The sequence below is a fragment of the Heptranchias perlo genome, chromosome 13 (assembly GCF_035084215.1).
Source record: "Heptranchias perlo isolate sHepPer1 chromosome 13, sHepPer1.hap1, whole genome shotgun sequence".
Classification (NCBI taxonomy): Eukaryota; Metazoa; Chordata; class Chondrichthyes; order Hexanchiformes; family Hexanchidae; genus Heptranchias; species Heptranchias perlo.
The window spans coordinates 60,483,500-60,509,356 of record NC_090337.1 but is presented as its reverse complement, the minus strand read 5'-3'; the positions used below and the strand labels follow the sequence as shown (position 1 = coordinate 60,509,356).

At 48.1% G+C, this 25,857-nt stretch overlaps 1 long non-coding RNA gene and 1 pseudogene across 1 annotated transcript in view; one reads left to right on the top strand and one right to left on the bottom strand.

The window, feature by feature from the left end:
* Positions 1-216: 216 nt before the first annotated feature.
* LOC137331641 (alpha-1,4-N-acetylglucosaminyltransferase-like) lies at positions 217-25,467 on the bottom strand (annotated as a pseudogene).
* The window catches only part of LOC137331643 (uncharacterized), a 37,899-nt gene continuing 35,117 nt past the window's right edge, over positions 23,076-25,857 (top strand). The window contains exon 1 of the long non-coding RNA XR_010965530.1: positions 23,076-23,158. This is a non-coding gene — a long non-coding RNA (uncharacterized lncRNA). The remainder of the gene's footprint in view (positions 23,159-25,857) is intronic.

Genomic DNA, 25,857 nt, shown 5'->3' with positions numbered 1-25,857 from the left:
GTAACTTTCAAAAGGGATTTGGGTCTCTATTTAAAAAGTAAAAATTTACAGGGCTTTAACCATTTTCTGATCTCCACCCTGATCACTTGACAGGTCATTCGATGTCTTTTCCTGTGTCTGTGGTTGTTGTGTGTTTTTTAATTTTTTTCCGCTTGTTGGGATTGTCGGATAAACCTTGCTCTTAATACAAGTTCAAAGACCAGGAAACACTGAGACTTCTGATTAATATCTTTTATTGATCAAAACATGGATACAACCAATGACATACAGAGACCATGCGATTGGTCCAGACTCATCGGGTATCGTAAACGTGTCGCCTTGATTACTCACACTAGCCTAAGCAAGACTGGATCCTGTGGCTGTATTTTTATAGGGTTAATTACATCTCCCTAACTTGATGCTATTACATCAGTGAGTCCTATTTACACCTAATAAATACGTGAGTACATTTACCTAACACGTCACTACGTCAAATGACATTCCTATGTTCTTCCCTCAAACATGCCTGCACAATACCAACAATCCCTGTTTATTACTCTTTCTAGACGAATAACCATGGCTGTCAAACATGACCTTCGCTCTCTTATCTCTTCTTGATGTATTCCTTGGTGAGCTCTATTCATGCCTTACAGTCCCATCTGAGACCCAGTCTATCTGGCACCATCCATGTTCGTTAACGTTCCTTTCTCATCTCTTCCCACAGTCTGGTGTTGAGTCCTAACTGTCACAGCACTGAGACTGACCTTTCCTTATTAACCCCAACAACCACTACAGAATTAGTTTCATGTATATACGTCCTTAAATGGCTATTTCAACTAACGTGCCTGCTCTTAGATCCCTCCCTTTCCCTTGTTCTGTTCCTTTATAAATGCTGTTCATCGGTAATATTCTTCAGTCTGACCAAGGGTTTATACCTGAAATGTCAATTGATTTGTGTTTTCTTGACAAATGCTGCCTGACCTGCTGAGTATGTGCAGCATTTTCTGTGTTTATTTTGGACTTTGGTCATGTGCGGCATTTTGCTTTTTTGTCTATGACGGACTACATTGGGTGGGGTGTTGAAGGACTGGTTGGAATGTGAACATGAAAACAAGTTACTGTTTTGACCTGTTTTTGGCAAAAATCAAGTACTATGAATCCCCAATCACCGAACCTCAGAGCATTAAAACTCCAGAATTAATAAATGCTCCCAAATCCCACTCCCTGATGCTCCCGAACGTCTCCACTGTCACCACATCTTCACTTTAATCAACAGCGTGTGTGAAGTGTTGGTGATTTCTTTCTCTCCACTAAGTTGACTATGGGGCAATTTGCCAGCTGCTACAATAACCAGCTGATCTTAATGTCAAGATATGCTCCACTCACCAGCAGTACTTGGGACTCGACAAAAAGAAGTAAAATGCCAGCAAGTGAGCAGAGTGTATCCTGATTGTAAGAGCAGTTGGTTACGAAACCAGGTATTGTAATGAATGACTTATGGATTACTATTGCACTTAATCATCTTATACTAAAATAAGGTTGTATTTATTTCCTATTTTATGTTATTAATAATTTTATTTTTTAGCATAACATTTTAAAATTATCTTTGTACTCATAAATATAAGGGAATCGGAGACTCTGAACTATTTCTAGATTGAATTAAATTTCTGTATGTAGTTGGACAATACGCCTGAAAAAGATATTCCATTAATGATCCACTTCCAGGAATTACTTTCCTTTTCTTATTAGAATTCATATAGTTCCAGACATGTGCTCCGTATCTACCTGAGGAGAAGCTCTCTATATGCTCCTCCTTCCATGGAACATAGTAATTTTCCCAGCTTGGATATGAGAATTGATAGAACCACCTTCCGATCCATAAAGAGATGGCATTGCATTCTTTTCCAGTGAAGTCGGCCAGGTTATTCGACTGGCACCAACGCTTCAGAAAATAGGTTATCCTTGTTGACCCCAAATGTGTCCAATATAATGGGCCACAAAATCTTCCATGCAGTTCCACAAAAAGGATGACTTTCATAAAATCCCATTGCTCCATTACTGGCACCGTCTGTACGTTCTCCACAGGTAAAATTGGCAAACAGCAAAGGCTTCTTTGATAAAATGTTGCTATCCAGGTAGATGGCACCTTATTTCCATAGCAGTGCTAACCTGCAGCCATCAGCACGTGGATCCAAAATCTTTCCAAATCTGGATTTACCTGTGATATAATGAACAGAGTAAAATACAATCTACAATGGTCATTTTCACCATATTTAAAGTTATTTCTTCTCAAGTATTTGTGACTCCTCCTTAATCTAAAGACCAATCCTCTGCCAAGAAACCCAGTTTGCAGGGCTCCAGGTATCTCCAATGCCGCTCCATAACCAGGGTTTCAATTGATTTGTGCCCCAATGGTCTCCCACTGCAGAATTATGGGTATGAATCTGTGCCTTTCCGATACATGGCACAACAGGTGATAACTAAAATGATTTGAAGGAATAACAAACCAATGAAGAAAACCAGAAATATTCAAAGCAGAAGATTTTTTTAAACTTCAAAGATAGTGCATTTTCTGCAATATGGAAAAGGTAACACTGGGATTTATGTTACCAATTGGCCTCTTGCCAAATCTTTAAACTTGTTTCACACCAAAAAGGAGACTTAAGCAGACCAAGTCTCATGTAAAGTGAAACTTTGTGCATGTCATGATTGGAATAGCAAGCAACCAGGCTAAGAACTTCCCTTTAACTACAATATAAAACACCAGAGGCCACATAGGATACCCACTGTACTCATCTGTTTATTGTGAAAGGTGGTAAATAACACAATGTCACATCATTACTTCAGGCTGAAATTATTAGAGGGTGCTGGCTGTGCCATTTCAGATTTCCAACTCTTTCACCTTCCCAGTACCCCATCTCCTTCCTATCAGCCCCGCATTCCAATCAGTACAAATACTTCATCCCCTACGAACTATCCACTCCGCCCCGTATCCTCCCCTCCCACTTGATTTGATGTTATTCACTTCACCCTTAATCTTCTATTTACTGCCACCCCATTGCTACTCACTCCAACAGGGCAGGTGCGAGAGGGTCCCTCATCCTCAACCTGTTTATTTCCTCTCTTCCATTCCTTGTAACCTACTTTTCTATTTGTGTCCCTCAAAGAAGATTTGTTTGCTTTCAAAATTAAACTTGTTTTTTTTAAAGAAATAGGTGTATCAAATTAACATGAGGAAAGATTTTTTGCCAGTTCGTAGAAAGCCCAACAAGACGGGGGGGCATTTCTTGGTTTAGTTTTAGGGAATGAAGCTGGGCAGGTGGAAGGAGTATCAGTGGGAGACAATTTTGGTGGTAGTGATCATAATTCAGTTAGATTTAGCATAGTTATGGAAAAGGGCAGAGATAGAACAGGAGAAATTCTAAATTGAGGAAAGGCCAATTTTACTCAGCTGAGAAGTGATTCAGCAAAAGTGGACTGGAAACAGCTGCTTGAAGGTAAATCAGTGTCAGAGCAGTGGGAGGCATTCAAGGGGGCGATTCAAAGGGTTCAGAGTAAATATGTTCCCACAAAGACAAAGGGTGGGACTGCCAAATCTAGAGCCCCCTGGATGACAAGGAGCATACAGACTAGGATAAGACAAAAAAGGCAAGCTTATATCAGACACCAAGGGCTTGATTTTACCACCCGCTATGGGGTGCGTTCTCGGCGGGGGGACCCCAAAAATCGGGGAATCCCGGAGCGGGACCGGATCCCGTCTTGAACCCGCCCACTTCCGGGTTCCCCACGGACGTGCCGGCGTGCGCGCGCAGACCCCGCAGGTGGGAATCCCGCAGGCAATTAAAGCCAGCGGGATGCCACTTGTAAGTATTTATCTTGCTCGTTCAGGTCGTTCACAGGACTGATTGAGCTGTTTTATTAGGAAGGGAGGGATTTTACCTTGAACTGAGACTGGGGGAAACTGGGGGAAACACTCTCACTTCAAACGGATGTGTTGCAGCCAGCAGCCTGTGGCAGCTGCCAAGGTGCATTCCACAGGTGGGGGTGGGGAGACCCTTCACCAACGCAGGAGGCCACTCCGTCACATAGGGCAACGCTTGCCCTCCACCACCCTCCTCCTAGCAAGAAGATTCACCGACGTGAAACCACAACCCCGGTGCGAGGACACACTTACCGACCTTGCAGAACCCCTCAGAACAACACCTTCCAGATGGGGGCCGCCTTGACCTCCTCGGAGGACCAACAGCATCACCAGCCTCAGCAGCCTCGCAGGCCACGCCGTCCGCCTCAGACACGTGGAGCCCCACAACACGGTGCTGTGGCACATCCACCTGCACAGCAGGAGGGAGGGCAACCGCAGAGAGAGATGCGTCGCAGGAGGCACTACCCTCGGCACAGGGTCTACAGACCGAGGCTCAGCTTCCTGGACCTCTCTGAGGAGCAGTGCATACGGAGGCTCAGAGTCACTCGCCAGGTAGTCGCCGACATCTGCAGCCTCCTCAATGACGAGCTGCTCCCGGATGGACCAAGCAGCATCTTCTTACCCGTCGCCATCAAAGTCACCACTGCCCTCGACTTCTTCGCCTCCGGATACTTCCAGGGTGCCACCGGGGACATCACCAGGGTCTGTCAGTCGTCTGCACACAAGCGCATAAGGCAGGTTACCGATTGGTTGTTCCACAGGGCCTCGCACTACATCAACTTCACCATGGATGACCGCAGCCAGATGGAGAGGGCAGTTGGATTCCATGCTGAGGCTGGCTTCCCACGGGTGCAGGGTGTAATCGATTGCACCCACATAGCGATACGGGCACCTCCACATGAGCCAGGACTGTTCATCAACAGGAAGGGGTATCGCTCCATGAACGCCCAGCTCATCTGTGACCACCGCCAGAGATTCCTACACGTGTGCGCCAGATACCTTGGCAGCTGCCACGATGCCTTCGTTCTCAGGGAGTCCACCGTCCCGCCCCTCTTCCACTCACCCAACACCGGCAACGGCTGGCTCCTCAGCGACAAGGGATATCCCCTGCACACGTGGCTTATGACACCTCTGAGGAACCCCATCACCGAGCCGCAGCGTCGATATAATGATAGCCACATTGCTACCAGGTCTACAATTGAGCAGGCTATAGGGGTGCTCAAGATGCACTTCAGGTGCCTTGATCGTTCTGGGGGAGCGCTCCAATACACGCCATTCAGAGTGCGACGAATTATAGTTGTCTGCTGTGCCCTGCACAACATGGCACAACAGAGAGGGGTGCCGCTGGAGGAGGCCCCATGCACATCCGCCACCCATATTGAGGACGACGATGAGGAGGAGGATGAGGAGGAGGAGCAAGAGGAGGAGAAAGGACCCATGGGCCGAACACCGGCTCACCTGGATGCTCGTCAGGCCAGGGAGGCACTCATATGTCAACGGTTCTCCTAACATCAGACTGTCTGAGGTGCCCAGACCTCATCACGTGCACAGAGGAGCGGCCATACCAGCCCCCTCCACAGAAGAGTGGTGCCATTACTCCTGCACCCACTGTAGTGTGACCCAATGGGTGGGACCAGGTGTTCGTCGTCATGATGAGCCCCACGAAAGGGACCTATTGCACAAGCCGCTCAAGAATGGACAAGAGGTGGCAGTAGTGGTGAGAACAATTGTGTTTATTGTGTATGTGCAGTAAACGACTATAAATAAAAACATAACAAATTGTCATACACCCTGGTGCATTCCCTTTGAGTTCATAACACCCTAGCCTTACGTTTGCGGGAACCCCTACGTGGTGCTACCCCTGTGGCTCCAGCAGAGGTAGTGGCAGGTTGCTCTTGTTCGTGCCCTGACCGGTTAGATGCTTTGGGCCGACGCCCCCTGGGATTCGGTGCCCGTGAGGGCACCTCCACAGACTGCTCCTCCTGCACCTGTGCAGGGGCAGACTCGGCCACCTGGAGAGGAGGCACCATTGCGGGTACTGGTTGAGAGGGGGGCAACGGGTGAGACGTGGGGGCACTTTGAGTAGCGTCCCCACTTCCATGTCCACGTTCACCATCTTCCCTCTCATGGCCTAGGCCCACATCACCCCTTCCACTCTGCTGGACGGCAGTTTGGATGACCTGTGTGAGACCTTGCAAGGCCACCTCCAATGTATCTGTCAGCCTGTTTATGGCGGCAGAATGTTGCTCACCCTGAATCCGAACAGCCGTTGTCAGGGCCTGGATGGACTCAATGTTGAGCTGTGCGTGACGCTCGAGGGAGGCTAGCCTTTCCTCCACCGCAGACGTTCCCGCACCTACCCGCGACACTATCTCGCCGATACCCTCCTGTACTTGTGCCACCATTGCCCTCATGCAGGAGTTGGACTCCTCCATCACCTGCGCGATTGTGGAGAGTGCGCGTGGCACCTCTTCCAGTACCTCGGCAATGTGCTGGTGCCCCTCGACGACTCTCCTTTTGACTGGTGGCCCCCTGGGTTCCGCATCTGGGTCCGGCTGAGCAGAGCCTGGAGAAGATTGCTCCCACCGACGCGGACCCACCGCGGCTACCCCTGCCACCAGGGTCTGCTCAGGCTCACATGTGCACGGTGACTCACCATGTGCAATCCCAACTAATTGAGGAGGGGGACCCACCGAGGTGTGTGTATCTGCGCTGGTGGATGCTTGGCTCATATGTGACGATGGACCCTCAGAGACCGGCATGTCCTGTGAGGAATCGCCCTCCACAGACACGGCACTCGCAGACGGCCCTGCAAGAGAACAAAGGGCAATATCAGGCATGTGGACAAATGTTGAGGTGCGGCAGATGCCAAGTGATGCTAAGATCATTCGCGATCATGAGTGCTGAGTGTCAGCTTTCCGTTACCGGACGTTTCTGCAGCCCCAGCCTCGCCATCCGCCACGGACAGGCAATGCAGCGTGTGGCTGATCTCCAAGGCGTCCAGCTCTGCGTGCATTAGAACCACCTCGTGTTGCGGGCCCCCTCCGGTGCGTTCCCTTTCCCGGGCGTTCTAGCATCTCTTCTCCTGTCAAGGCAAAACACAGATGCGTGATTGAGTGATGATTGCATTGTGAGACGCTTCAAGCATTGGTGTGGGTGGGTTGAGCGTGTGGGAGATGGATGGCAGGATGCGTGTGCCACATGCCCATCCCATCGTATGGGGATTGGGGTGTGTGGTAGTGTTCAAATGGGGATAGGGACGGTGGGTACGTGCAGGCACGGTGAGGATGATAGTTGAGTGGCTGTGTGGATTGATGCGGGAGCACTGTGGTGGCAGTGCAGAAGGGGTTGTGAGGTGTTTGAGGTGATGTGGAAGACGGAGTGTGGGAGAATGTGTTAGTGTACTCACTTTGCCGGACCTAGTGAGATCGTTGAATCTCTTGCGACACTGGATCCATGTTCTTGTGGTGTTGCCCCTGCTGCTAACCTCCGCGGCCACCTCCGCCCATGCCTTCCTGGTGGCGGAGGCAGGGCACTTCCTTCCATCGCTGGGGAACAACGTCTCCCTCCTCCTCCTTACCCCGTCCAGCAGCAGCTGGAGTGAGTCTTCAGAAAATCGTGGGGCAGCCTTACCCCTGGGGTGCTCCATGGTGTGCTACTTCTTGTTTGCAGCAGGAGGAGCATTGGTGGACTGCCCCTTTAAATAGAGCACCACCATCACTCAGACGTCACTGCGCATGCGCAGGCCGCCGGCGCGCAGCTGAGCAGCGGAAAACCCGTAACCACAGGTAAATGACTTCAATTATCCTGTGATCGCGCGGGGGACGCACTCATTTCACCGAGCGTTTTACCCACGCGCCCGATAGCCCCCCCGCCAGGAACCCGCAGGCCTGCTAACATCGAGCCCCAAGAGCTGAATACAGCAGAAAACCTAGAGGAGTATAGAAAGTGCAGGGGTGAAATTAAAAGGAAAATTAGGAAAGCAATGAGAGGGCATGAAAAAATACTGGCAAGTAAAATTAATAAAAATGCAAAAAAGCTTTATAAATACATAAAAAGCAAGAGGATAACTGAGGAAAGAGTCGGGCCTATTCGAGACCAAAAAGATAACCTATGTGTGGAGGCAGAAGATGTGGGTATGGTTCTTCATGAATACTTTGCATTTGTCTTCACAAAAGAGGAGGACGATACAGAGATTGTAGTTAAGGAGCAGGAGTGTGAAATATTGGATGGGATAAACATAGTGAGAGAGGAAGTTTTAAGGGGTTTAACATCTTTGAAAGTAGATAAATTTTAGGCGTTACTACAATGTAAGAGCAGCATCGTGTACCTGTTATATCCCAGTTTTAAGCCAAATTTTGTCGATCAATTGCACCAAAAGGTCCTTTTCCCTTCACTGTAATTCCCTGCGCTGGGGAGAGGCTGGTTGCATTCTAGTCCAAGTAGAATCCAACCTAACTGGTTTGACAATGATGGCTGTTCATACTCATTTTCTTCACAATGTGCACTTCAGAGAAGGTTCACTCGACTGATTCCTGGGATCAGGGGGTCACCTTATGAGGAAAGGTTGGACAAGTTGGGCCTGTATACACTGGAGTTTAGAAGAATGAGAGGTGATCATATTGAAACATATAAGATCCTGAGGGGACAAGAAGGGGTAGATGCTGAGGGGATGTTTCCCCTTGTGGGAGAGACTAGTACTCGGGGCGGAGATGAGGAGAAATTTTTTCTCTCAGAGGGTCATGAGTCTGTGGAAGTCCCTTCCCCAGAGAGCGGTGGAGGCTGGGTAATTGAATATTTTTTAGGTTGAGTTAGATAGATTCCTGATTAACAAGGGAGTCAAAGGTTATAGTTGGTCGACGGGAAAGTAGGGTTGAGGTCATAATCAGATCAGCCATGATCTTATCAAGTGGCAGAGCAGTCTCGAGGGGCCGAATGGCATACTCCTGCTCTTAACTCATATGTTCATATGTACAATGGTGAAACTGCTTTACAGAGTGGTCAATATTTATGTTAATGAACTGGGTAAGAACAACTGGTGTCTTGTGCTCCTCAATTTTACCTTTTGATTTTCAAATTCTTGCAAATTGTGATCCCAAAACCAACTATGAATCATATCGATTAAGCAAATCGAAAATTCACCACCACTCATTCATTTACATATGGAAATGTCCACCGTACAGCCCAGAAACAGTAAACAACAAAACCACTTTCACTTCTCAGAGAATATTGCTTCCATTCTCATCATTTTCACATTTATATTATATAGATACTGCTGTTTTAAAAAGAAAATTACAGTCAAACAACTCATTAAAAATATTTCTGATATTTGGCTACCTTTTGATACCAGTCCTTCAAAGCAGTGTCTTCAAACAGTTCAGAGACATTCTGTCAGCTTGGTCCCAGGTAGAAACATTGTGGGGATATTCGACTACCACAATATGATGGCATCATGGCAGCATCCAGGGAATCGTACACAGACCTGCATGAACCTCTTTCATTGGTTGCAGACAAGCTGAACATTGATGGAGTGGAAGCCCTTGGGGTTCACAAACTCTCCTGTCTGTTCGAGGGATGCTCTGATTACCACATGCGTGCAATCTATGGCACCCTGCACCTGTGATCACCTATCCTGTCATCCGGAGCCTCCTAGAAGTCAAGGTAACTGAGCCTCTGCCTGTAAACCATGTTGGGTGGGTATGGCCTTCTGCCAGCACGGGCCCTATGTTGATGCCTGCTCTGCTGCCCACCTGCAGCTCCCTCCTCAGCTCGCTCTTGCTGCTGCTGCTCCTCCTCCTCCTCTTCATCAATCCAGAACACTGCAGCAATGACAATGGACTTCTCCCTCGCCAACTCTAGAGCCTCAAAATCACTATCTGAAGCCAAGTATTTTAACAAGACTCACCCACAAGGAACTAAGGAAGCACCTGTGAGTGCAGAAGCTTTCACAGGAAGCCTCATTTACTTGAAGCTCCCTAATAAACATCCTGCCAATCTTGCCTCCGTTTCCCTGGCGACCTTGCCAACCTGCGGGAAACCTGTGCTCCAGTAGTTAATTTCAATTCAGTCTCCTTGTTGTGTCGTAGGACCCTGATTTAAATATGTTCACGAGCCTCCCATCTCTCCATAGCAGGACACTCATCAGACCAGCTAACAGCCACCGTAAAAATCGCGGGGACCGTGTCTGTGTCAGGTTGGAGCGGGTTGGCCGATTTCTACATTTTAACCGGGGATGGTTGGAGTCTGTTAATATCGAGGTCGTGATGTGTCTGGATCCAGAGTCAATGTCTGCCCATCTGTGAATAAATGGAGACATCAAAGTAAATCACTGTCTCTCCCTCATGGCAGAGTGACCAAGGGTTTTAAATACAGTGGGAGATGCCTGATAAAATTGACTTCAAATGACCAGCTGAATCTTTTTTTGTCTAAGTTCACTAAGCCCAGTGTGACGTGTTTGCCAAGAATCCACTCTTGGGGGTAGAGGTAATTGGTTTCACTGAAAGGAAATTAGCAAACTCGTGAATGGGAAGAAATCAGAGGGACAGCCTCACACACTTCCTGTGGTCAGAAGTAACAAGAAGGAGAGGTCAACCCATGTTGAAGATCAGTCAGTTGGGGTGATTTGCTGAATGAAAGGCATGAAAGACCTTGGCATTCTATTGTAAAACCAACGCTGCCCAAGCCCATGTAAAATTGGTCTATTTCAATGCGAAGATGGCCTAAAAGTGAGTGCATTTAGTCCACTGACCAGGACAATGTGGTTTATTATTTATTTTATTCACGAGTAGAGGGTTGAAGTTAAGTAAAGTAAGTGAGTTTTGATCATGACTTTCTTACTGTATGTTCACAAGATACCTATAAAATAAAGCATCTTAATGATTCATATCTGACCTCTGACATTCGTTCTCTGGGCTTTAAAGTTTTCAGAACTCAGTGGTACTAAAAAGGATAGAGAAAAATAAGCAAAGAATGGTCTGTCTCTGTAACAGTTTATTTTAAAGGTGTTGGCCTTTTAAATGCAGTGATTGGAGAGGGGGACGAGTCAGTGCTTTCGGACTGAGATATGTTTTTTACTATTGGCAGATCCCAAAGGCAATTTGAAGTCATAAAAATCTGTTGCTAGGGGAAACAGGCTTTTCAAAGTGGGCTGCTGATGAATTGGAAGCTTCATATCTCTGGTGGACACGTGCAAATTCCCCTCAGAACACCCTAAAGAAGCTGTATCCTCGACCCCTGCACCTCTCGTCCACCAACTCATCTAATCTTTATTTTGTGATCTCCCCGCTGGGCAAATTGGTGCATAATGTGCGTTATCAGACCAGGACTGAAGCAGTAAACCTCTACAAGGGGCCCTGCTCGTGCAGGGATTCCATGATGTTGAGCTTGTGGCACAAGCTGAGTTTGGCACCGTACGCAGGCCGCCAGGTGGGGTCAGTACTGAAAAGGAGAATGCTGGAGTCACAGCAGCAACTGGGTGAAATATCGACAGACCTGCCAGGCACATTGTCCACAGAGCCAGAGAGGATGGGAGAGTCCAACTCTCGCATGTGTGGGGTGATGTCATAGGATTTTTCAACTCTGCAATCCACCATGGAGCGTGTGGTGATCTCTATGGAAATTGTAGCAAGGCACTCACGTGATTCAATGCTGTCAGTCATTGTGGCCTGCATGTAGGCTCAGATAATGGCTCTGCAGCCTCTAGCCGGAAATGTCTCTTCTGGTCTTGATAAGATTGCAGACAGACTAGATCGTGGCTTCCAAGGCATCACTAATCTCCTCCACTCTGCTCTCCAGCAGACCGGGAGGACTGATGTCCTCCTGCCCCAGGGGAGTGAGAATGGTGGAATGGGCAAGGCAAGTGCAGACCTTTCACAGAATGTCTGCATGTCTCATCCATTGCCACCCCCTCATCCAATACCCAAAATGGTGCCACCATTCCCGCTGGTCCACACTGGCGCTGCACAAGTGCAGGAGGTGCAGTCAGTGGCAGGTTCCTGACGGGCTCCAAAGCCCAGAGGTTGTCGACCACGTACACCTCACGAGACTGAGAAAGGTGCAGAGCATCCTTCCACCATTTCTGCTGAAGCCACAGTGGCAGCACTACGTAGAAGTGTCAGGCATAAAAAGAGACAGGCTATACAGATCACATCGGGTTAACATAAGGGTGTCTCATTTTTGTTTTGATCCTTTAATTTGTTGAGCACATTAAACCGTAGTAATTCAGACCACTCCCACGTGTCCCATGATTGAATGCAAATGTCTCAGTCAGGTGTTTATTTTATGCGTCACCTTTTCATTTCATCTCAGCTCTGAAATTTTCAATTGACCCCCAGCCTCAACAGCTTTTTGGGGGAGAGAATTCCAGATTTCCACTACCCTTTGTTTGAAGAAGTGCTTCCTGACATCACCCCTGAACGACCTATCTCTAATTTTATGGTTATGCCCCATTGTTCTGGACTCCCCCACGAGAAGAAATAGTTTCTATCTACACTATCAAATCCTTTAATCACCTAAAACATCTCAATTAGATCACCCCTTAATCTTCTGTACTCAAGGGAATACATGCCTAGTCTCCTCTCCTCATAATTTAACGTTTGAATCCCGGCATCATTGTGCTGAATTTGCGCTGTACCCTCTGAAAGGCCAATATATCAGTCCTGAAGTGCGGTGCCCAGAGTTGAATGCATGAAATGGGGTCTAATCAGAACTTTATATTACGGTAACATAACTTCCACCCCTTTATATTCGCACTCCCTTGATAAAAAGGCCAGCATTCCATTCGCCTTTTTAATTATTTTTTGTACCTGTCCTCTAGCTTTTAGTGATTTCTGTACTTGGACCCTTAAATCTCTCTGCTCCTCCACACTTCCTAACTTCACGCCATTTAGAAAATAAATGAAATGAGCTGTTGCTGATGTCGAGAATCTGGTTGATCACGTTTCTTGTCCTGTGATGTATTTTCATTCATACCATGTATGTGATGAAAAAAATCACTGTATATTTCATGTATTCTTTAATATATACTGAGTTATTTGTGAGGTTATGTTGACCACACTTCTATGCTGCTCTAACAACCTCAAACCTTTTTACTTCACTTTTCTCTGAAGTGCAGTATTTGGCAAAACTTCTCCGAAGTGCAGTATTTGGCAAATTTATTTTCCAATCAATCTCCTTAGAATTGGTCTGATTGAACTGACTTCTCCTAAAATATCCTGCTTTCACCTTCTCCTGTTTTTCCAAATAGTCTCTCTTGAGGTCAGCTGATGGTGGCCGGTTATATTCCAAGATCAAAAGGGTCAAGCTGATCTTAGGGTGTCAAACACATCTAAAGACTGGAGTTTTAACTGAATTTACCGAGAGGCTTATTTATTTAAGCTCATCCCGAACAAGGCAGGAAAGCAAGATGACATTTTTGTGTTTTTACAGCAGTCTTTTTCAGGGAAACTGGATCAAAGTTAGAAACCACGAAAGACCCTCAAACATCTCGATAAATTTTGAACATTTTTGGATAGATTTTCAACTTGTCATCCAGGCATAAAACTGGTGCTATGGATCTTGCACCCGTTATATTGATTGAGTTCTTCAATGAAATAATGAAGAGAGTTGATGACGGTAGTGCAGTTGATGTGGTGCATATGGCCTTTGATAAAGTGGCACACAGTAGACTTGTTTGCAAAATTGAAGCCCATAGGATTAAAGGGGCAGTGGAAGCATGGATACAAAATGGGCTGTGAGGCAGGAAGCAGAAACTAGGAGTGAACAGTTGTTTTTCGGACTGGAGGGAAGTATCCAGTGGTGTCCCCCAGGGGTCCCTATTAGGGCTACTGATCTTTTTGAGACATGTTAATGGACGTGGTTAAAGAGGGCGTAATTTAAATGTTTGTAGCTGACACAAAGCTTGGAAATGTGTAAACAGTGAGGAGGATGTAGACAGACTGGTGAAATGGGCAGACACATGGCAGATAAAATTTAATGCAGAGAAGTGACAAGTAATGCATTTTCCAAGGAAAAATGACGCGGTGTAGTATAAACTAAGTGGTACAATTTCAAAGTGGGTGCAGATATAGAGAGACCTGGGGTTTCACACACACACAAATCTTTGAAGATGGCAGGACAAGTTGATAAAGCAGTTAAAAAAGCAAACAGGATCCTTGGCTTTATAAATAGAGGCATAGAGTACAAAAGCAAGGGAGTTATGCTAAACCTTTATAAACCACTCGTTAGACCTCAGCTAGAGTATTGTGTCCACACTTTAGAAAGGACATCAAGGCATTTGAAAGCATGTAGAGGAGATTTACTAGAATGGTACCAGGGATGAGGAGTTTCAGTTTTGTGAAGAGACTGGAGAAGTTGGGATTGTTCTCCTTAGAGCAGAGAAGGTTAAGGGGAGACTTAATAGTGGTGTTCAAAATAATGAGGGGTTTTGAAAGAACAGATAGAGAGAAACGGTTTCCACTGGTAGGAGGGTCGGTAACCAGAGGTCACAGATTCAAGATAATTCACACAAAAGCTGGGTGGCAGTTGATAGAAAAGTTTTTACTCAATGAATTGTTGTGATCTGGAATATATTGCCTGAAAAGGTGGTGGGAGCCGATTCAACAGTAACTTTCAAAAGGGATTTGGGTCTCTACTGAAAAGGGAAACATTTACAGGGCTTTAACCATTTTCTGATCTCCACCCTTATCACTTGACAGGTCATTCGATGTCTTTTCCTGTGTCTGTGGTTGTTGTGTGTTTTTTATTTTGTTCCGCTTGTTGGGTTTGTAAGATAAACCTTGCTCTTAGTACAAGTTCAAAGACCAGGAAACACTGAGACGTCTGATTAACATATTTTATTGATCAAAACATGGATACAACCAATGACATACAGAGATCATGAGATTGGTACAGACTCATCGGGTATTGTAAACGTGTCACCTTGACTACTCACACTAGCCTAAGCAAGACAAGGAAAAAGTTCCTAAGTGGCTCCTGTGGCTGTATTTTTATAAATGTAAGGAATCTTACAACACCAGGTTATAGTCCAACAGTTTTATTTGAAAATCACAAGCTTTCGGAGGCTTTCTCCTTCGTCAGGTGAATGTAGGATTCCTTGAAGATTACCGCATATAAAGTCAGAGAACAATGCCTGGAGATAACAGATAATCTTTCCAACTGCCAATTGTCAAGGCAATCAGACAGAGAGACAGTACATACAGGACAACTGAATATACAAATGGTCCGAACCCAAAGACAGAGAGAGAGAGAGAGAGAGAAACATCCAAAAGGAAGAGAAAGAGAAAAAATGAACTGTTGCATTAAAAACTGATAACTCTTTTTTCGCTGGTGGGGTTACGTGTAGCGTGTAATTGTAGCAGTTGGAAAGGTTATCTGTAATCACCAGGCATTGTCCTTACATTTGTCCACCCCAGTCCATCACCGGCATCTCCACATCACGGGCTTGATTTTACCACCCGCTATTGGTTGCGTTCTCGGCGGGGGGGCCCCGAAAATCGGGGAATCCCGGCGCGGGACCGGAGCCCGCCTCGATCCCGCCCACTTCCGGGTTCCCCACGGACGCGCCGGTGTGAGCGCGCAGCCCCCGCTGGTGGGAATCCCGCAGGCAATTAAAGCCAGCGGGATGCCACTTGACAGTATTTATTTAGCTATTTCAGGTCATTAACTGGCCTGATTGAGCTGTTTTATTAGGAAGGGTGGGATTTTACCTTGAACTGAGACTGGGGGAAACACTCTCACTTCAAACGGATGTGTTGCAGCCAGCAGCCTGTGGCAGCTGCCAAGGTGCATTCCACAGGTGGGGGTGGGGGGAGACCCTTCACCAACGCAGGAGGCCACTCCGTCACACAGGGCAACGCTTGCCCTCCACCACCCTCCTCCAGGCAAGAAGATTCACCGACGTGGAACCGCAACCCCTGTGCGAGGACACACTTACCGACCTTGCAGAACACCTCAGACCTACACCTTCCAGATGGGGGCCGCCTTGACCTCCTCGGAGGATGAACAGCATCACCAGCCTCAGCAGCCTCGCAGGCCACGCCATCCGCCTCAGACACGTGGAGCCCCACAACACGGTGCTGTCGCACATCCACCTGCACAGCAGGAGGGAGGGCAACCGCAGAGAGAGATGCGTCGCAGGAGGCACTACCCTCCGCACAGGGTCTACAAAGCGAGGCTCAGCTTCCTGGACCTCTCTGAGGAGCAGTGCATACGGAGGCTCAGAGTCAGTCGCCAGGTAGTCGCCGACATCTGCAGCGTCCTTAATGACGAGCTGCTCCCGGATGGACCAAGCAGCATCTCCTTACCCGTCGCCGTCAAAGTCACCACTGCCCTCAACTTCTTCGCCTCCGGATCCTTCCAGGGTGCCACCGGGGATATCACCGGGGTCTGTCAGTCGTCGGCACGCAAGTGCATAAGACAGGTTACCGATGGGTTGTTCCACAGGGACTCACACCACATCAACTTCACCATGGATGACCGCAGCCAGATGGAGAGGGCGGTTGGATTCCATGCTGAGGCTGGCTTCCCACGGGTGCAGGGTGTAATCGATTGCACCCACATAGCAATACGGGCACCTCCACATGAGCCAGGACTGTTCATCAACAGGAAGGGGTATCACTCCATGAACGTCCAGCTCATCTGTGACCACCGACAGAGATTCCTACACGTGTGCGCCAGATACCCTGGCAGCTACCACGATGCCTTCATCCTCAGGGAGTCCACCGTCCCGCCCCTCTTCCACTCACCCAACACCGGCAACGGCTGGCTCCTCGGCGACAAGGGATATCCCCTGCACACGTGGCTTATGACACCTCTGAGGAACCCCATCACCGAGCCGCAGCGTCGATATAATGACAGCCACATTGCTACCAGGGCAGCAATTGAGCAGGCTATAGGGCTGCTCAAGATGCGCTTCAGGTTCTGGGGGAGCGCTCCAATACACACCACTCAGAGTGGGACGGATTATAGTTGTCTGCTGTGCCCTGCACAACATGGCACAACAGAGAGGGGTGCTGCTGGAGGAGGCCCCATGCACATCCGCCACCCATATTGAGGACGACGATGAGGAGGAGAAGGAGGAGGAGGAGGAGCAAGAGGAGGAGGAAGGACCCATGGGCCGAACACCGGCTCACCTGGATGCTCGTCAGGCCAGGGAGGCACTCATATGTCAACGGTTCTCCTAACATCAGACTGTCTGAGGTGCCCAGACCTCATCACGTGCACAGAGGAGCGGCCATACCAGCCCCCTCCACAGAAGAGTGGTGCCATTACTCCTGCACCCACTGTAGTGTGACCCAATGGGTGGGACCAGGTGTTCGTCGTCATGATGAGCCCCACGAAAGGGACCTATTGCACAAGCCGCTCAAGAATGGACAAGAGGTGGCAGTAGTGGTGAGAACAATTGTGTTTATTGTGTATGTGCAGTAAACGACTATAAATAAAAACATAACAAATTGTCATACACCCTGGTGCATTCCCTTTGTGTTCATAACACCTTGGCCTTACGTTTGCGGGAACCCCTACATGGTGCTACCCCTGTGGCTCCAGCAGAGGTAGTGGCAGGTTGCTCTTGTTCGTGCCCTGACCGGGTAGATGCTTTGGGCCGATGCCCCCTGGGTTTCGGTGCCCGTGAGGGCACCTCCACAGACTGCTCCTCCTGCACCTGTGCAGGGGCAGACTCGGCCACCTGGAGAGGAGGCACCATTGCGGGTACTGGTTGAGAGGGGGGCAACGGGTGAGACGTGGGGGCACTTTGAGTAGCGTCCCCACTTCCATGTCCCCGTTCACCATCTTCCCTCTCATGGCCTCGGCCCACATCACCCCTTCCACCCTGCTGGACGGCAGTTTGGATGACCTGTGTGAGACCTTGCAAGGCCACCTCTAATGCATCTGACAGCCTGTTTATGACGGCAGAATGTTGCTCACCCTGAATCCGAACAGCCGTTGTCAGGGCCTGGATGGACTCAATGTTGAGCTGTGCGTGACGCTTGAGGGAGGCTAGCCTTTCCTCCACCGCAGACGTTCCCGCACCTACCCGCGACACTATGTCGCCGATACCCTCCTGTACTTGTGCCACCATTGCCCTCATGCAGGAGTTGGACTCCTCCATCACCTGCGCGATTGTGGAGAGTGCGCGTGGCACCTCTTCCAGTACCTCGGCAATGTGCTGGTGCCCCTCGACGACTCTCCTTTTGACTGGTGGCCCCCTGGGTTCAGCATCTGGGTCCGGCTGAGCAGAGCCTGGAGAAGAGTGCTCCCACCGACGCGGACCCTCCGCGGCTGCTCCTGCCACCAGTGTCTGCTCATGCTCACATGTGCACGGTGACTCACCATGTGCAATCCCAACTAATTGAGGAGGGGGACCCACCGAGGTGTGTGTATCTGCGCTGGTGGATGCTTGGCTCATATGTGACGATGGACCCTCAGAGACCGGCATGTCCTGTGAGGAATCGCCTTCCACAGACAAGGCGCTAGCAGACGGCCCTGCAAGAGAACAAAGGGCAATATCAGGCATGTGGACAAATGGTGAGGTGCGGCAGATGCCAAGTGATGCTCAGATCATTCGCGATCATGAGTGCTGAGTGTCAGCTTTCCGTTACCGGACGTTTCTGCAGCCTCAGCCTTGCCATCCGCCACGGACAGGCAATGCAGCGTGTGGCTGATCTCCAAGGCGTCCAGCTCTGCGTCCGTTAGAACCACCTCGTGTGGCGGGCCCCCTCCGGTGCATGCCCTTTCCCGGGCTTTCTTGCATCTCTTCTCCTGTCAAGGCAAAACACAGATGCGTGATTGAGTGATGATTGCATTGTGAGACTCTTCAAGCATTGGTGTGGGTGGGTTGAGCGTGTGGGAGATGGATGGCAGGATGCGTGTGCCACATGCCCATCCCATCGTATGGGGATTGGGGTGTGTGGTAGTGTTCGAATGGGGACAGGGACGGTGGGTACGTGCAGGCACGGTGAGGATGATAGTTGAGTGGCTGTGAGGATGGATGCGGGAGCGCTGTGGTGGCAGTGCAGAAGGGGTTGTGAGGTCTTTGAGGTGATGTGGAAGACGGAGTGTGGGAGAATGCGTTAGTGTACTCACTTTGCCGGACCTAGTGAGATCGTTGAATCTCTTCCGACACTGGATCCATGTTCTTGTGGTGTTGCCCCTGCTGCTCACCTCCACGGCCACCTCCGCCCATGCCTTCCTGGTGGCGGAGGCTGGGCACTTCCTTCCGTCGCTGGGGAACAATGTCTCCCTCCTCCTCCTTACCCCGTCCAGCAGCAGCTGGAGTGATGGTCAGAAAATTGTGGGGCAGCCTTACCCCTGGGGTGCTCCATGGTCTGCTACTTCTTGTTTGCAGCAGGAGGAGCATTGGTGGACTGCCCCTTTAAATAGAGCTCCACCATCACTCAGACGTCACTGCGCATGCGCAGGCTGCTGGCGCGCAGCTGAGAAGCGGAAAACCCGTAACCACAGGTAAATGACTTCAATTATCCTGTGATCGTGCGGAGGACGCACTCAATTCACCGGGCGTTTTACCCACGCGCCCGATAGCCCCCCCGCCGAGAACCCGCAGGCCTGCTAACATCGGGCCCCATGTATTCTTATAGGGTTAATTACATCTCCCTAATATGATGCTATTACATCAGTGAGTCCTATTTATACCTAATGAATAGGTGAGAACATTTACCTAACACGTCACTACGTCAAATGACATTCCTGTGTTCTTCCCTCAAACATGCCAGCACAATACCATCAATCCCTGTTTATTGTTCTTTCTGCACAAATAACCATGGCTGTCAGACACGACCTTCACTCTCTTATCTCTTCTTGGTGCATTCCACAGCGAGCTCTGTTCATGCCTTACATTCCCCTCTGAGACCCAGTCTATCTGGCACCATGCATGTTCGTTAACGTTCCTTCCTCATTTCTTCCCACTGTATTGAGTCCTAACTGTCACAGCACTGAGACTGATCTTTTCCTTATTAACCCCTACAACTACTACAGAATTAGTTTCATGTGTATACGTGTTTAAATGTCTATTCAAGGTTATAGTAGCATCGTGGTTATGTTACTGAACTGGTAATCCCAGTAAGCCTGGACTAATAAACCAAATGAGATATAAATTCAAATCCCACCATAGCAGCTGTGTTCAGTTAATTAAAATATTCAGTTTATTAAATAACATCTGGAATAAAAATCTAGGGCCCGATTTTAGCAGGCCTGTGGATTCTCGGCGGATGGGCTAGCGGGCGCGTGGGTTACGCGCCCGGTGAAATTAGTGGGTTGCCCGCGCGATCGTAGCAGGCAAACCACTAATTGGATCCACTTACCTGCTCCTCCAGGTTCCCCGCTGCTGATCTGCGCTTCGGGCGGGCTGCACATGCGCAGTAACATCTGTCAGCTGGAGGCGCTCTATTTAAAGGGGCAGTCCTCCACTGACAGATGCTGCAACCAATAGCAAATATGACTGCATGGAGCAGCCCAGGGGGAAGGCTGCTCCCAGTTTAATGATGCCTCACCCCAGGTATCAATACATGTGGTGAGGAGGAGGGGGAGGACAGAGATCTTCCACCCGGCAGGCGGGAGGAAGCGGCCCGCCTCCGCCACCAGGAAGGCCTGGTTCGAGGTGGCAGAGGGGGTCACCTGCGCCATCAACATATCGCCCACCTGCATACAGTGCAGGAGGCGGTCCAATGACCTCAGTAAGTCAGCCACAGTGAGTACACGTAGTCTTTCCCCTACACTCCGTCTGCCACATCACTGCCCCCACCACACATCTCCTTCGGCACTGCCAACACTACTCTGTCACATCATCCCTCATACCCACTCAAACCCCATCCTCATCTTACCTGCACCTACCCACCTCGCCAGTACTCATCCCGCCACTACCACGCAACCCAATCCTCATACAATCTCATGGCTCTATCCCATACTCACCCTCTCGTGCATCTCTCTCACGGCCAGCCTCACTCAACCTGCCACCACCTGTGCTGCAGCCACAGGGTATGCATCACATATGTGCAGTAGGCAGCGTAAGGCAAACGTGTCGTGAGCATGAAGGGGATGCACAAGGGTGTTTGAGGGTTTGTCATGGTTGTTACTTATATTGAATTTCAGAACAACTCACATCACACATTATATTGGCACCACTACTGCCATGTCTTTGCGAATCCTGTCCGGTGTGTGCACTAATGCCCGCTCCTGGGTATCACTATGAGGACCCACCACTGTGTGCAGGTGGGCGATATGTTGATGGCGCAGGTGACCCCCCTCTGCCACCTCGAGCCAGGCCTTCCTGGCGGCGGAGGCGGGCCGCTTCCTCCCACCCGCCAGGTGGAAGATCTCTGTCCTCCCCCTCCTCCTCACCCCATGCATTGATACCTGGGGTGAGGCATCAGTGGTGGGTCCTCATAGTGATACCCAGGAGCGGGAGGGCAATGGTGACTTTGACAGCGACAGGTAGGAAGATGGTGCACGGGCCAGCCAGGAGCAGCTCGGCATGAAAGAGGCTGCAGATGTCCACGGCTACATGTCGAGTGACTCTGAGCCTCCGTGTGCACTGCTGCTCAGAGAGGTCCAGGAGGCTGAGCCTCGGTCTGTGGAACCTGTGGCGAGGGTAGTGCCCTCTGCGACGCATCTCTCTCTGCGGTAGCCCTCCCTCCTGCCGTACAGGTGAATGTGTCACAGCACTCTGTTGTGGAGCTCCACGTGTCAGAGGTGGACGGCGTGGATGGCGAGGCTGGTGATGCTGTTCGCCCTCCGAGGAGGTCATGACTGCAGCTACGGCGGCCCCCATCCGCAAGATGTACATCTGAGTGGGTCCGCAAGGTATGTACATGTCTCCGGACCCCGGGTAAGTGTGCAGGTTGGTGACTTTGACCGTCAGGAGGAGGGTGGTGGAGGCCAAACTTTGTCCCAAGTGACAGAGTGACCTCCTGCAAATGGTTAAGGGTCTCCCCCCACAACCTGTCAAATGGACCTTTGCAGCTGCCACAGGCTGACAGCTGCAACACGTCCATTCGAGCTGGGAGTGTTTCCCCCAGTGTGGGAAACAGTCCCATGTTGTTCCAAAATCCCACATTGTCCCTTAATCAGGTCAGTTAATGACCTGAAATACCTAACTAAATATTGTCAAGTGGCATCCCGCTGGCTTTAATTGCCTGCGGGATTCCCACCAGCGGGGGCTGCGCACGCACGCCGGCGCGTCAGCGGGGAACCCGGAAGTGGGCGGGATCGAGGCGGGATCCGGTCCCACTCCTGGATTTCCCGATTTTCGGGGCCCCCCCGCCGAGAACGCACCCGATAGCGGGTGGTAAAATCGAGCCCCCAGCATCAGTAACGGTGTCCATGGAACGAATGGATTTTTGTAAAAACCCATCCTGTTCCCTAATGTCCTTTCGGGACTGAAACCTGCCATCCTTACCCGTTCTGGCCTACATGTGACTCCAGACTGTCAGCGATGTGGTTGAATCTTAACTGTCCTCTGAAATGGCCGAGCAAGCCACTCAGTTGGAAAGGAGGCGGAACACCACCACCTTCTCAAGGACATTTAGGAATGGGCAATAAATGCTGGCCCTGCCAGCGACACCCACATCCCATGAATGAATAAAAAAAAATTCCAACTCATGTGCCTACTCTTACATCCCTCCCTGTCCCTTGTTCTGTTCCTTTATAAATGCTGTTCATTGCTAATGAGTCTGACCAAGTGTTTATACCTGAAATGTCAATTGATTTGTGTTTTCTTGACAAATTCTTCCTGACCTGCTGAGTACGTGCAGCATTTTCTGTGTTTATTTTGGACTTTGGTCGTCTGCGGTATTTTGTTCTTTTGTCGATATCAGACTACATCAGGTAGGATGTCTGGGTGGGGTGTCAAAGGACTGGGAGAAATGTAAATATTAAAACAACTTCCTGTTTCAAAATGATTTAGCAAAAAGCAAGAAAATAAATGAAACACCAACTCTGAACCTCAGAGCAGTAAAACTCCGGAATCACTAAATGCTCCCAAATCCCACTCCCTGATGCTCCCGAAGGATTCCACTGTCACCACATCTTCACTTTAATTAACAGCGTGTGTAAAGTGTTGGTGATTTCTTTCTCTCCACTAAGTTGATTGTGGAGAAAGATGCCAGCTGCTACACGAACTAACTGATCTTATTGTCAAGATATACTCCACTCACCAGACGTACTTGGGACGAGACAATCAAGTAAAATACCAGCAAGTGAAGCAGAGTGTATCCTGGTTGTAAGAGCAGTTGGTTACGAAACCAGGTATTGTGCTGAATGACTTATAGATTACCATGGTGCTTAATTGGTTTATACTCAAATAAGGTTATATTTATTTCCTATTTTATATTGTTAATAATTTTATTTTTTAGCATGAATTTTTTAATGAGCTTTGTACTCATAAATATAAAGGAATCAGTGTCTGGGATTAAAATATGTTTCCACTTTGGCTCTCAGTGTTAGATTAGCATCAAGCATTCCCAGATAAGATAGATACTGTACAAAAGTTACACCACTGTTGGAAATATGCTGTTATTAATGCTACCAAGGGTTGTTAATCCTTCTTAATAATAACTTCCACAATGATTTGGGCCCGAGTGTGACCAAACATGCAAGCTTTATTATACACATAAAACAATGTTCTAAGGCGGTTAAACGAAACAACAAGTATTCAGTTAACAATGTTCTAATACGGTTGTATCAAATAAACAAGGATGGTACAACCTGTCCCGAGGAAGTATCAAGCTGATCAGGCCTGGTATCGTAGGGTGTGTGGGCCTCCGTCGCCCCAGAAGCTGCTTCTAACTTGAAATGTCAATTGATTTGTGTTTTCTTGACAAATTCTTCCTGACCTGCTGAGTACGTGCAGCATTTTCTGTGTTGATTTTGGACTTTGGTCGTCTGCGGTATTTTGTTCTTTTGTCGATATCAGAGTACATCGGGTAGGATGTCTGGGTGGGGTGTCAAAGGACTGGGAGAAATGTAAACATTAAAACAACTTCCTGTTTCAAAATGTTTTAGCAAAAATCAAGAAAATAAATGAAACACCAACTCTGAACCTCAGAGCAGTAAAACTCCAGAATTACTAAATGCTCCCAAATCCCACTCCCTGATGCTCCCGAAGGATTCCACTGTCACCACATCTTCACTTTAATTAACAGCGTGTAAAGTGTTGGTGATTTCTTTCTCTCCACGAAGTTGACTATGGAGAAAGATGCCAGCTGCTACACTAACTAACTGATCTTATTGTCAAGATATGCTCCACTCACAGGACAGTGACCCAGTTTATATATGACTTCAATTATCCTGTGATCGTTCGGGGGACGCACTCATTTCACCGGGCGTGTTACCCATGCGCCCGATCGCCCCCTCGCCGGGAACCCGCAGGCCTGCTAACATCGGGCCCCATTTCTCAGTCAATAAACCCAGTTTGCAGGGGCTCCAGGTATCTCCCCAAGTCATTCAATAACCAGGGTTGTAAGAGGATTTGAATTGATTTGCTCCCCAATGGTCTCCTGCTGCATAATTATGGGTATAAATCTGTGCCTTTGCACTACATGGAACAACAGGTGATAACGAAAGTGTTTTGAAGGAATAACAAACCAGAAATATTCAAATGAAGAAAACCAGAAATATTGAAAGCATTCGATCTTATTAAACTTCAAAGATCGTGCAATTTCTGCAATATGGAAAAGTTAACACTGGTACTTCCAATTAACAATTGGCCTCTCGCCAATGCTTTAAACTTATTTCACACCAAAAAGGAGATTTTCATAAGCAAACTAAGTCTCATATCAAGCAAAACTTTGTGCATATCGTGAATAGAATAGCATGCTACAAGGCTAACAACTTCCCTTTAATTACAATCCTCAGTTTTACCTTTTGATTTTCAAATACTGCAAATTGGGACTCCAAAACCAACGATGAACCACATTGCTTAAGAAAATCCAATATTCACCACCAGTCATTTATTTACAAACGGAAATGTCCACCGTACAGCCCAGAAATAGTAAACAACAAAACCACTTTCACTTCTCAGAGAATATTGCTTCCATTCTCATCATTTTCATATTTATTTTATATAGACACTGCTGTTTTAATTACAGTCAAACAACTCATTAAAATGTTTTCTAATAATTGGTTACCTTTTGATCTCAGTCTTTCAATGGAGTGTCTTCAAACAGTGCAAAGACAGTCAAGGGTAAAAGGACGACATTACTCATTGAGGAAAGCAAAGGGATGCCTGAATACTCAGGGTGTGGATACTGTGTTAAGTTGCCACTGAATCCCTTCATGAAGTAATAAATACGTTTGTCTGGGTTTAAACGAGCAGCAGACTCCACTGAACACACCGCCAATGGTGTCGGCTCCACTTTATCAGTCGTCTCCACAAATATAATCCCAGATTTCGTGATTGGATTTGGAAGATTTGGGTCAGCTTTATTTTTCATCTGGGATATTTCGAAGATGTAGTTTTGAATATACTGATAGGTGTCTGTCTTACAGTATATGTACAGCACACTACAAATTGCAATCGTGAGGATAAACAGACAGCCCTTGTACTGGTAAAGCATGGTGTGGAGCTGAGATATTTCTTCAAGGGCTCCTGTGAAACATAAAGAGGAAGGAACATTTTTTAAATAATGAACTAAATACACTGCTATTGATGATTGTACTGAAGTTAATCAGGGTTTATTCATTTTCAAAAAATAAATAACAATCATGTCATTGTTGGCAGCAGAAATGCTGGTAAACCCGATTGTTCCAACACATAAATATAGTTCATGCAAGCTAAAAAGATTAAAGTTCAGAAACAAAAGGAACTGAAATGAATCCCACAAATATTCGGCGCTAAAATGTGCTGTAGATGCCCTGCTTCATATGATTTATGTTATAGATGTGCACATTTGTAACTAATAATGTAGAGAAAGGAGTGTCTATGGATACTATCTATAGAAACTGCC